Genomic DNA, 12,500 nt, shown 5'->3' with positions numbered 1-12,500 from the left:
GCAACGACGATACCGCCATCTATGAGACGCCAAGCCGACCAAGACATCGATGGGCCCACAGTGCCCATCTTTCGACCCCACCCACAAAGCCTGCGTCCTCTGTCGACCACAGCACCCCAACGCCAGCGCCTCTGCCGCACGAAATCGTGGACCGGCAATCACTCCACCTGCGCCCCACTCCAACCGCCCAACTCGCAACTCCAGCGGATGAACGGCGGACTTTTCCCGCAGTCGCAATGTGCAATCCACCCCTATAACATGCGTTTCATGAAGAGTTATCTCCAATATGCGACATTCCCGCTGTCCCTATACATGGACCCTCTGTAGTGGAGGGTTGCTACCGAATATGTTGAATAGGTGGTGCCAGACCAGTCCATGGTAATATAGGGTTGTTGTCCAGGGCCATCGTTTGAGGAAGTCGGGCCACGTTTTTCAGCGTGGGAATCACTAGTAACCGAGAGCCTTTGGCCACGATGTTACCCTGCAGACTGCATGGCAACTACCCTTAGAACTGTCATGTTTCTACCCGATCCCTAGCTCACATGCGCTAGGCGGTAAAGGGCGAGACTGGCAGATCAGTAATGCAGTAGAGGGCCGCGTATGGTGGCATCGGCCGTAACTCGTCTCTGGCTGCAAGAGGAGTCTTGCAAACACGAGTAGCGTGGTGGTAAAAGACCACGCAAAAAAGCGGTAAACGCTGGGATAGCCGTCTGAGGTGTCGGTTCACGTGGTGGCGTGAACTAGTATCCGAACCCTGTGTGGTAACGGCGATGTCCCTTGGCAGACCACACGGCGTTTACTCACAAAACTGCCGAAAGCTACCCAATCCCGCGCCTCAAAAGGTAGAACCCACGGGCAACGGGCGCTTTCCGGTAGTAGGAGATGTGTGGTAGAGGATCGCGTTGCGACCTCGGACAGAAACTCGTCTGTGTGACAAGAGACATCTTGTAAAAACGAGTACCTAATAAGGGAACCGTGGGGTAGCTGCTGGGGTAGTCGTCGGAGGTGTCGGTTCACGCGTGAACTAGTATCCAAGTTCTCCTACGGGAGATACGATGAGCCCCTTGGCAGACCGCACGGCAGCTACCTATAAAACTGCCTGTTTTCTACCTTATCCCTGGTTGATGTCTCGACAGGGCAACGGGCGACTCAGGCAGTAAGAGATGTGCGGTAGAGGACCCGAATTAAAATGTCCTCGGCGGTTACTCGTCTAACGTGGTGGGACTAAAGCCAACACGAGTAGTAAACATTTTTGGTCCGAGTCCCGAACATCTGGGACTTGGCTTTATGGCCTAGAACCTGTGGCTAACTCGGGTGTAGCTGGGTAGAACTGGTGAGCCTGAGGGTGCCCGGGCTCGACAGTGGGTAAGCCTGGCCAGCTGCGAGCTGTACTAATTACGAGCTACAGACTCGATCGCGTAACTCACTGTACGGATTCCGATGCTGAGTGATCAGCTAGGAGGCGCCCCGTCCACGTCGGTCCCCGTGGGCGTTGCACTCGCAGTCGCCAAGACTCGGGGCAATGGCTAAGTGCGCTCCTCAATATATTACTCGGAAGAGTAATGAGGGTCCGAGCCCCCAGTGTGGGGAGAGTTTTTCCGAGCCCTGACCCACCTATTTGGCAGGGCGTAGCTTCCCCCACCCCTGACCTGTGACATTGTCACAACACACCGGCACTAGTCTGTACACAAAAATGTCTGTAATTAATTGCCATACCCGGGGGAAGCTGCCGAGAGAAGTACCTACGTAGTGGAGCCGCCGTTCTACTGTTGAACAGGAATAGAACAGCAAAACTTGACTGGAACCAGAATTAGTACACACAGGGCGCTGATTAGTAAATGATGCAGAGCCATTATAATCGAGACGACATATCCGAATGTCCCTATACATGAGCTGCGGGCTGTACCAGTTACGAGCTAGAGACGCGACCGCGTTGCTCTCTGTACGAATGCCGATGCTGAGCGGTCAGCTAGGAGGCGCTCCATCCATGTCGGTACCGGTGAGCGTTGCACTCGCAGTCGCAAGAACGTACGGCAAGTATATTACCTGGAAGAGTCAATGACAGTCCACGCCCCCCTGCGTGGGAAGAGTCTTTCTAGGCCATGACCCACCGGAAGGGCGCAGCGTCCCCCACCCCAGACATGTGACGTCACACCATCGGTATTGACGACTAGACTGATTCCTTATAATCATTTGCCATACACCGGTGGAAGCTGCCGAGACGAGTAACTACATAGCGGGCTCGCCGTGTCACTAATGTACAGAGATACAACAGTTTCGACTGGAACCGGATTAAACGTATACACGGCGCTGATTAGTAATAGATAGAGCCATCAGAATACAGATAATGTATACAACTGTCCGTATACATGCTGAAAGACTCTGCTCACAATCACAACCACACGTCAGCCACACACCCTTATCACGCACTACTCTCTGCCTGTAACACGCACACAGACAATATGTAAGCACCAGCATGGAACAACACCCAGTGCATCCTCTCCGCCACATTAGACAATCCACACTGTCATAACCAGACTGGGAGGTCCACTCAGAAAACAGAATATCCCACCCACCCGACAACCACCATTGCTCAGCCAAGCCACCAACACCCACACATGTCCTACACAGGGGTGCACCCAACATCACAATACTGCCTCCTCTCACAGCACACAAACAATGGCAGGAATGAAAGACACAGGTCTGCCACAAGCATGGAATGAGAGCGCCGCCTGTCATGAGCCAAAGGTGCATCCTGACGTGGCAAATCAGATGATGCCGCAGGCATCCACTTACTATAATCACAATCAACAAACCGGCCGCCCCGCCCCGCCCCCCATTAAACCTTTCCTTACAACAATGTGTACCTTAACCTAACCTATATCGTACCGTAACCTAACCTATATCGTACCGTAACCTAACCTATGTCGTACCGTAACCTAACCTATGTCGTACCGTAACCTAACCTATGTCGTACCGTAACCTAACCTATGTCGTACCGTAACCTAACCTATGTCGTACCGTAACCTAACCTATGTCGTACCGTAACCTAACCTATGTCGTACCGTAACCTAACCTATGTCGTACCGTAACCTAACCTATGTCGTACCGTAACCTAACCTATGTCGTACCGTAACCTAACCTATGTCGTACCGTAACCTAACCTATGTCGTACCGTAACCTAACCTATGTCGTACCTTAACCTAACCTATGTCGTACCTTAACCTACCCTATGTCGTACCTTAACCTAACCTATGTCGTACCTTAACCTAACCTATGTCGTACCTTAACCTAACCTATGTCGTACCTTAACCTAACCTATGTCGTACCTTAACCTAACCTATGTCGTACCTTAACCTAACCTATGTCGTACCTTAACCTAACCTATGTCGTACCTTAACCTAACCTATGTCGTACCTTAACCTAACCTATGTCGTACCTTAACCTAACCTATGTCGTACCTTAACCTAACCTATGTCGTACCTTAACCTAACCTATGTCGTACCTTAACCTAACCTATGTCGTACCTTAACCTAACCTATGTCGTACCTTAACCTAACCTATGTCGTACCTTAACCTAACCTATGTCGTACCTTAACCTAACCTATGTCGTACCTTAACCTAACCTATGTCGTACCTTAACCTAACCTATGTCGTACCTTAACCTAACCTATGTCGTACCTTAACCTAACCTATGTCGTACCTTAACCTAACCTATGTCGTACCTTAACCTAACCTATGTCGTACCTTAACCTAACCTATGTCGTACCTTAACCTAACCTATGTCGTACCTTAACCTAACCTATGTCGTACCTTAACCTAACCTATGTCGTACCTTAACCTAACCTATGTCGTACCTTAACCTAACCTATGTCGTACCTTAACCTAACCTATGTCGTACCTTAACCTAACCTATGTCGTACCTTAACCTAACCTATGTCGTACCTTAACCTAACCTATGTCGTACCTTAACCTAACCTATGTCGTACCTTAACCTAACCTATGTCGTACCTTAACCTAACCTATGTCGTACCTTAACCTAACCTGTATTGCGCCTTAACCTAACCTGTATTGCGCCTTAACGTAACCTGTATTGCGCCTTAACGTAACCTGTATTGCGCCTTAACGTAACCTGTATTGCGCCTTAACGTAACCTGTATTGCGCCTTAACGTAACCTGTATTGCGCCTTAACGTAACCTGTATTGCGCCTTAACGTAACCTGTATTGCGCCTTAACGTAACCTGTATTGCGCCTTAACGTAACCTGTATTGCGCCTTAACGTAACCTGTATTGCGCCTTAACGTAACCTGTATTGCGCCTTAACGTAACCTGTATTGCGCCTTAACGTAACCTGTATTGCGCCTTAACGTAACCTGTATTGCGCCTTAACGTAACCTGTATTGCGCCTTAACGTAACCTGTATTGCGCCTTAACGTAACCTGTATTGCGCCTTAACGTAACCTGTATTGCGCCTTAACGTAACCTGTATTGCGCCTTAACGTAACCTGTATTGCGCCTTAACGTAACCTGTATTGCGCCTTAACGTAACCTGCATTGCGCCTTAACGTAACCTGCATTGCGCCTTAACGTAACCTGTATTGCGCCTTAACGTAACCTGCATTGCGCCTTAACGTAACCTGCATTGCGCCTTAACGTAACCTGTATTGCGCCTTAACGTAACCTGTATTGCGCCTTAACGTAACCTGTATTGCGCCTTAACGTAACCTGTATTGCGCCTTAACGTAACCTGTATTGCGCCTTAACGTAACCTGTATTGCGCCTTAACGTAACCTGTATTGCGCCTTAACGTAACCTGTATTGCGCCTTAACGTAACCGATATTGCGCCTTAACGTAACCTATATTGCGCCGTAACGTAACCTATATTGCGCCGTAACGTAACCCACATTGCCCCTTAACGTAACCTATATTGCGCCGTAACGTAACCTATATTGCGCCGTAACGTAACCCACATTGCCCCTTAACGTAACCCACATTGCCCCTTAACGTAACCCACATTGCCCCTTAACGTAACCCAACACACGTTGGGCCTTAACCCAACACACGTTGGGCCTTAACCCAACACACGTTGGGCCTTAACCCAACACACGTTGGGCCTTAACCCAACACACGTTGGGCCTTAACCCAACACACGTTGGGCCTTAACCTGCTCTGTAATTGTCATACGACGCGTTAAATTAGTGTAGTGTTGCCTAACTGCAACCCCCGCAATATAGTTTGCTACTCGCACTGCCCGGTCCCCAGTGTATCGCTTCATGTTAAACACCTTGCAGCTATACACTGTAATGTGGATGGCAGCAGGACGTACATGCTCAATGCCCTTTGCAGTTGTTCATTGGCATTTGCAGTTGTTCATTGGCATTCGCATGGCGAAGCACTTAGCCTACGCTGTGGTACGGCCTGTGTCAACTGTCCGCTGATGTTGTACGTCCAAATCACACACTGTACTGCACATTGGTCCTCATGTACTGAATGATACATCGTGGTACATGTGACCGTACAACGACTGCGCCAACAACGGCGAACCATGCGGTCCAAATGTTGTGCACTCAGCTACGTGTCGTCTCCCTATAAGAGCTGGATTGCAGTGTGGTATGCCCTGGATGGCGATCAGCATGAGCCGTCTGTTGATGTAGTGGCGCGTGTTGTCAGACGTAGTCGTCTCTTCTCACACACCGTGATAGCACGGTGCACTGCGTTCCACATCTGCGACATGCGACAGAGGCCGGTTGACAGTCGTTCGCGCAATGGACATCGCATACGTACGGGGGCCACCTTCCACGTGTTCGCTAAGCGTGGACATGTTGTTGCGTGTATGTGGGCAGACAGTGTGTCGTGACACCTGACACAGGCATGCAACAATCGTTGAATTTGCAAATGGCGATGGACGCCTACGTTTGCTGGTGACGTTACGCAAATGAACAACTGGTAAACCGTTGTGGTGCGGTTGTTCTCGCTAGGGGTGAATCAGTGATGGCGACGATCGGTTGAGCTACCAACCGGTTGTTGCAGCGATACCCACCATGCCCACGAACGTGAATGGCATGTGGGTGTGAAGCGATACGCGGCGGTGGCTGGGTGGGACCGTCCCCGGCCGGTGAGGGGGGGCCTCCCGGCGTGTTGGCCGTGCGGTGCGTGGGCGCACGCGCTACAGCCGGCTGGTGGGGGCGGCCAGTGGCAGGCGCGCCGGCCGACGGAGGCGGCAGGCGGCGCAGCTGCGCGCCGGCGCACCCTGCACGCGGCGCCGTGCGGCCAAAGTAGGTCCTCGCGGGCCCGGTGCGAAGCGCGGTGGACATCTGCAGTGTGCTGGTCCGATTGAGGACTGTGTGCGCTGAGGATGCGCCGCCGCCCGGCGCTCGGCGCCGCGACGCCGTCTGCTGCTCGGTCGCCTCTGCGGTTCTCGCAGGTGGTTTGTATCGCAGCTGTGCGGACGTGTTGGCGCGTGCGCTGTGCTGGGAGAGTTCGCTTCGGCACCCAAGTGGGGCTTTTGTCCTTCTGTGGCGCTGGCGTTGGAGCTGCCGGTCACCGTAGGTGGCGCGTGTTGTCTCCCGCCGGCAATGCCACGACAGCACGCTCCCGGGCCTCTGTCGGCAGCGGCAAGCTCAGTTGGGAGCACGGGTGGTCGCACCTAAAGCGTCTACTCGCCAAACTCCGGGCGATTGCGCCTCTCTCGAACCCGACCAAGTACTTAGGACGGCGCTGCGCGCCGCCGGGACCTGAGAGGGTTTCGAGGTGTATGGTGCAGGGGAGCTCAGCCTCCTCCTGTTTGCAGAATAATTGAGCGGACGCTTGCGTGTTCGCGCGGGCCCCCGGGACACACTCCCGGGCGGCCGGCTGCTCAGCTCTAGTTGACGCAGCTCCCTGGTTGATCCTGCCAGTAGTCATATGCTTGTCTCAAAGATTAAGCCATGCATGTCTCAGTACAAGCCGCATTAAGGTGAAACCGCGAATGGCTCATTAAATCAGTTATGGTTCCTTAGATCGTACCCACGTTACTTGGATAACTGTGGTAATTCTAGAGCTAATACATGCAAACAGAGTCCCGACCAGAGATGGAAGGGACGCTTTTATTAGATCAAAACCAATCGGTCGGCTCGTCCGGTCCGTTTGCCTTGGTGACTCTGAATAACTTTGGGCTGATCGCACGGTCCTCGTACCGGCGACGCATCTTTCAAATGTCTGCCTTATCAACTGTCGATGGTAGGTTCTGCGCCTACCATGGTTGTAACGGGTAACGGGGAATCAGGGTTCGATTCCGGAGAGGGAGCCTGAGAAACGGCTACCACATCCAAGGAAGGCAGCAGGCGCGCAAATTACCCACTCCCGGCACGGGGAGGTAGTGACGAAAAATAACGATACGGGACTCATCCGAGGCCCCGTAATCGGAATGAGTACACTTTAAATCCTTTAACGAGTATCTATTGGAGGGCAAGTCTGGTGCCAGCAGCCGCGGTAATTCCAGCTCCAATAGCGTATATTAAAGTTGTTGCGGTTAAAAAGCTCGTAGTTGGATTTGTGTCCCACGCTGTTGGTTCACCGCCCGTCGGTGTTTAACTGGCATGTATCGTGGGACGTCCTGCCGGTGGGGCGAGCTGAAGGCGTGCGACGCGCCTCGTGCGTGCTCGTGCGTCCCGAGGCGGACCCCGTTGCAATCCTACCAGGGTGCTCTTGAGTGAGTGTCTCGGTGGGCCGGCACGTTTACTTTGAACAAATTAGAGTGCTTAAAGCAGGCAAGCCCGCCTGAATACTGTGTGCATGGAATAATGGAATAGGACCTCGGTTCTATTTTGTTGGTTTTCGGAACCCGAGGTAATGATTAATAGGGACAGGCGGGGGCATTCGTATTGCGACGTTAGAGGTGAAATTCTTGGATCGTCGCAAGACGAACAGAAGCGAAAGCATTTGCCAAGTATGTTTTCATTAATCAAGAACGAAAGTTAGAGGTTCGAAGGCGATCAGATACCGCCCTAGTTCTAACCATAAACGATGCCAGCCAGCGATCCGCCGCAGTTCCTCCGATGACTCGGCGGGCAGCCTCCGGGAAACCAAAGCTTTTGGGTTCCGGGGGAAGTATGGTTGCAAAGCTGAAACTTAAAGGAATTGACGGAAGGGCACCACCAGGAGTGGAGCCTGCGGCTTAATTTGACTCAACACGGGAAACCTCACCAGGCCCGGACACCGGAAGGATTGACAGATTGATAGCTCTTTCTTGATTCGGTGGGTGGTGGTGCATGGCCGTTCTTAGTTGGTGGAGCGATTTGTCTGGTTAATTCCGATAACGAACGAGACTCTAGCCTGCTAACTAGTCGCGTGACATCCTTCGTGCTGTCAGCGATTACTTTTCTTCTTAGAGGGACAGGCGGCTTCTAGCCGCACGAGATTGAGCAATAACAGGTCTGTGATGCCCTTAGATGTTCTGGGCCGCACGCGCGCTACACTGAAGGAATCAGCGTGTCTTCCTAGGCCGAAAGGTCGGGGTAACCCGCTGAACCTCCTTCGTGCTAGGGATTGGGGCTTGCAATTGTTCCCCATGAACGAGGAATTCCCAGTAAGCGCGAGTCATAAGCTCGCGTTGATTACGTCCCTGCCCTTTGTACACACCGCCCGTCGCTACTACCGATTGAATGATTTAGTGAGGTCTTCGGACTGGTACGCGGCATTGACTCTGTCGTTGCCGATGCTACCGGAAAGATGACCAAACTTGATCATTTAGAGGAAGTAAAAGTCGTAACAAGGTTTCCGTAGGTGAACCTGCGGAAGGATCATTACCGACTAGACTGCATGTCTTTCGGTGTGCGTGTCGTGTCGCGCACAACACGCTACCTGTACGGCTCGCAGTAGCCGTGCGCCGCGTGCGGAACCACGCGTGCTTCTCAAAACTAACGCCAATGTTGTGTGGTACGAGCGCTGAAGCGCTGGAGCGGCTGGCCTGCGGCACCTGGCGCCTGGCGCCGGTTTTGAATGACTTTCGCCCGACTGCCTGTCCGCTCCGGTGTGGAGCCGTACGACGCCCATCGGCCGTGAGGCCGTTGGACACAGAACGCTGAACAGGGGCCGCCACACGCCTACGTCCCGCCTATGCAACTGTCTTGAAAGAGACAGTGGAAACTAAGAAAAGATCACCCAGGACGGTGGATCACTCGGCTCGTGGGTCGATGAAGAACGCAGCAAATTGCGCGTCGACATGTGAACTGCAGGACACATGAACATCGGACGTTTCGAACGCACATTGCGGTCCATGGATTCCGTTCCCGGGCCACGTCTGGCTGAGGGTCGGCTACGTATACTGAAGCGCGCGGCGTTTGCCCCGCTTCGCAGACCTGGGAGCGTCGCGGCCGCCTGTGGGGCCGGCCGCGCCTCCTGAAATGTGCGATGCGCGCCCGTCGCCTGGCGGTTCGCATACCGGTACTTACTCGGTAGCGTGCACAGCCGGCTGGCGGTGTGGCGTGCGACACCTCGTACAACGACCTCAGAGCAGGCGAGACTACCCGCTGAATTTAAGCATATTACTAAGCGGAGGAAAAGAAACTAACAAGGATTCCCCAGTAGCGGCGAGCGAACAGGGAAGAGTCCAGCACCGAACCCCGCAGGCTGCCGCCTGTCGTGGCATGTGGTGTTTGGGAGGGTCCACTACCCCCGACGCCTCGCGCCGAGCCCAAGTCCAACTTGAATGAGGCCACGGCCCGTAGAGGGTGCCAGGCCCGTAGCGGCCGGTGCGAGCGTCGGCGGGACCTCTCCTTCGAGTCGGGTTGCTTGAGAGTGCAGCTCCAAGTGGGTGGTAAACTCCATCTGAGACTAAATATGACCACGAGACCGATAGCGAACGAGTACCGTGAGGGAAAGTTGAAAAGAACTTGAAGAGAGAGTTCAAAAGTACGTGAAACCGTTCTGGGGTAAACGTGAGAAGTCCGAAAGGTCGAACGGGTGAGATTCACGCCCATCCGGCCACTGGCCTCCGCCCTCGGCAGATGGGGCCGGCCGCCCGCGCGGAGCAATCCGCGGCGGGGCCGTGTCCGGTTGCCTTTCCACTCGCCGCGGGGTGGGGCCGTTCCGGTGTGCGGTGGGCCGCACTTCTCCCCTAGTAGGACGTCGCGACCCGCTGGGTGCCGGCCTACGGCCCGGGTGCGCAGCTGTCCTTCCGCGGGCCTCGGTTCGCGTCTGTTGGGCAGAGCCCCGGTGTCCTGGCTGGCTGCCCGGCGGTATATCTGGAGGAGTCGATTCGCCCCTTTGGCGCTCGGGCTCCCGGCAAGCGCGCGCGGTTCTTCCCGGATGACGGACCTACCTGGCCCGGCCCCGGACCCGCGCCGCTGTTGGCTCGGGATGCTCTCGGGCGGAATAATCGCTCCCGTCAGCGGCGCTTCAGCTTTGGACAATTTCACGACCCGTCTTGAAACACGGACCAAGGAGTCTAACATGTGCGCGAGTCATTGGGCTGTACGAAACCTAAAGGCGTAATGAAAGTGAAGGTCTCGCCTTGCGCGGGCCGAGGGAGGATGGGGCTTCCCCGCCCTTCACGGGGCGGCGGCCTCCGCACTCCCGGGGCGTCTCGTCCTCATTGCGAGGTGAGGCGCACCTAGAGCGTACACGTTGGGACCCGAAAGATGGTGAACTATGCCTGGCCAGGACGAAGTCAGGGGAAACCCTGATGGAGGTCCGTAGCGATTCTGACGTGCAAATCGATCGTCGGAGGCTGGGTATAGGGGCGAAAGACTAATCGAACCATCTAGTAGCTGGTTCCCTCCGAAGTTTCCCTCAGGATAGCTGGTGCTCGTACGAGTCTCATCCGGTAAAGCGAATGATTAGAGGCCTTGGGGCCGAAACGACCTCAACCTATTCTCAAACTTTAAATGGGTGAGATCTCCGGCTTGCTTGATATGCTGAAGCCGCGAGCAAACGACTCGGATCGGAGTGCCAAGTGGGCCACTTTTGGTAAGCAGAACTGGCGCTGTGGGATGAACCAAACGCCGAGTTAAGGCGCCCGAATCGACGCTCATTGGGAAACCATGAAAGGCGTTGGTTGCTTAAGACAGCAGGACGGTGGCCATGGAAGTCGGAATCCGCTAAGGAGTGTGTAACAACTCACCTGCCGAAGCAACTAGCCCTGAAAATGGATGGCGCTGAAGCGTCGTGCCTATACTCGGCCGTCAGTCTGGCAGTCATGGCCGGTCCTTGCGGCCGGCCGCGAAGCCCTGACGAGTAGGAGGGTCGCGGCGGTGGGCGCAGAAGGGTCTGGGCGTGAGCCTGCCTGGAGCCGCCGTCGGTGCAGATCTTGGTGGTAGTAGCAAATACTCCAGCGAGGCCCTGGAGGGCTGACGCGGAGAAGGGTTTCGTGTGAACAGCCGTTGCACACGAGTCAGTCGATCCTAAGCCCTAGGAGAAATCGAATGTTGATGGGGGCCGTCATAGCATGATGCACTTTGTGCTGGCCCCCGTTGGGCGAAAGGGAATCCGGTTTCCTATTCCGGAACCCGGCAGCGGAACCGATACAAGTCGGGGCCCCTCTTTTAGAGATGCTCGTCGGGGTAACCCAAAAGGACCCGGAGACGCCGTCGGGAGATCGGGGAAGAGTTTTCTTTTCTGCATGAGCGTTCGAGTTCCCTGGAATCCTCTAGCAGGGAGATAGGGTTTGGAACGCGAAGAGCACCGCAGTTGCGGCGGTGTCCCGATCTTCCCCTCGGACCTTGAAAATCCGGGAGAGGGCCACGTGGAGGTGTCGCGCCGGTTCGTACCCATATCCGCAGCAGGTCTCCAAGGTGAAGAGCCTCTAGTCGATAGAATAATGTAGGTAAGGGAAGTCGGCAAATTGGATCCGTAACTTCGGATAAGGATTGGCTCTGAGGATCGGGGCGTGTCGGGCTTGGTCGGGAAGTGGGTCAGCGCTAACGTGCCGGGCCTGGGCGAGGTGAGTGCCGTAGGGGTGCCGGTAAGTGCGGGCGTTTAGCGCGGGCGTGGTCTGCTCTCGCCGTTGGTTGGCCTCGTGCTGGCCGGCGGTGCAGGATGCGCGCGCCTGCGCGGCGTTCGCGCCCCGGTGCTTCAACCTGCGTGCAGGATCCGAGCTCGGTCCCGTGCCTTGGCCTCCCACGGATCTTCCTTGCTGCGAGGCCGCGTCGCCTTAGCGTGCTCCTCCGGGGGCGCGCGGGGTGCGCGGATTCTCTTCGGCCGCCATTCAACGATCAACTCAGAACTGGCACGGACTGGGGGAATCCGACTGTCTAATTAAAACAAAGCATTGCGATGGCCCTAGCGGGTGTTGACGCAATGTGATTTCTGCCCAGTGCTCTGAATGTCAACGTGAAGAAATTCAAGCAAGCGCGGGTAAACGGCGGGAGTAACTATGACTCTCTTAAGGTAGCCAAATGCCTCGTCATCTAATTAGTGACGCGCATGAAATGGATTAACGAGATTCCCGCTGTCCCTATCTACTATCTAGCGAAACCACTGCCAAGGGAACGGGCTTGGAAAAATTAGCGGGGAAAGAAG

At 54.7% G+C, this 12,500-nt stretch overlaps 2 non-coding genes and 1 pseudogene across 2 annotated transcripts; all 3 read left to right on the top strand.

Annotated features, from left to right (window-relative positions):
- Positions 1-6,878: 6,878 nt before the first annotated feature.
- LOC124563398 lies at positions 6,879-8,788 on the top strand. Its single transcript, XR_006970148.1, has one exon. It is a non-coding gene; the product is annotated as a small subunit ribosomal RNA (ribosomal RNA).
- Positions 8,789-9,140: 352 nt separating this feature from the next.
- Positions 9,141-9,296, top strand: LOC124563397. The gene has a single exon (XR_006970147.1). It is a non-coding gene; the product is annotated as a 5.8S ribosomal RNA (ribosomal RNA).
- A 188-nt stretch (positions 9,297-9,484) lies between these two features.
- On the top strand, positions 9,485-12,500 carry LOC124563394 (annotated as a pseudogene; the record flags this gene model as incomplete).

Source organism: Schistocerca americana, unplaced genomic scaffold (genome assembly GCF_021461395.2).
Source record: "Schistocerca americana isolate TAMUIC-IGC-003095 unplaced genomic scaffold, iqSchAmer2.1 HiC_scaffold_1200, whole genome shotgun sequence".
NCBI classification, from domain to species: Eukaryota; Metazoa; Arthropoda; class Insecta; order Orthoptera; family Acrididae; genus Schistocerca; species Schistocerca americana.
Note: the sequence above shows the minus strand (reverse complement) of the source record. Positions and strands in the feature narration are given on the sequence as shown.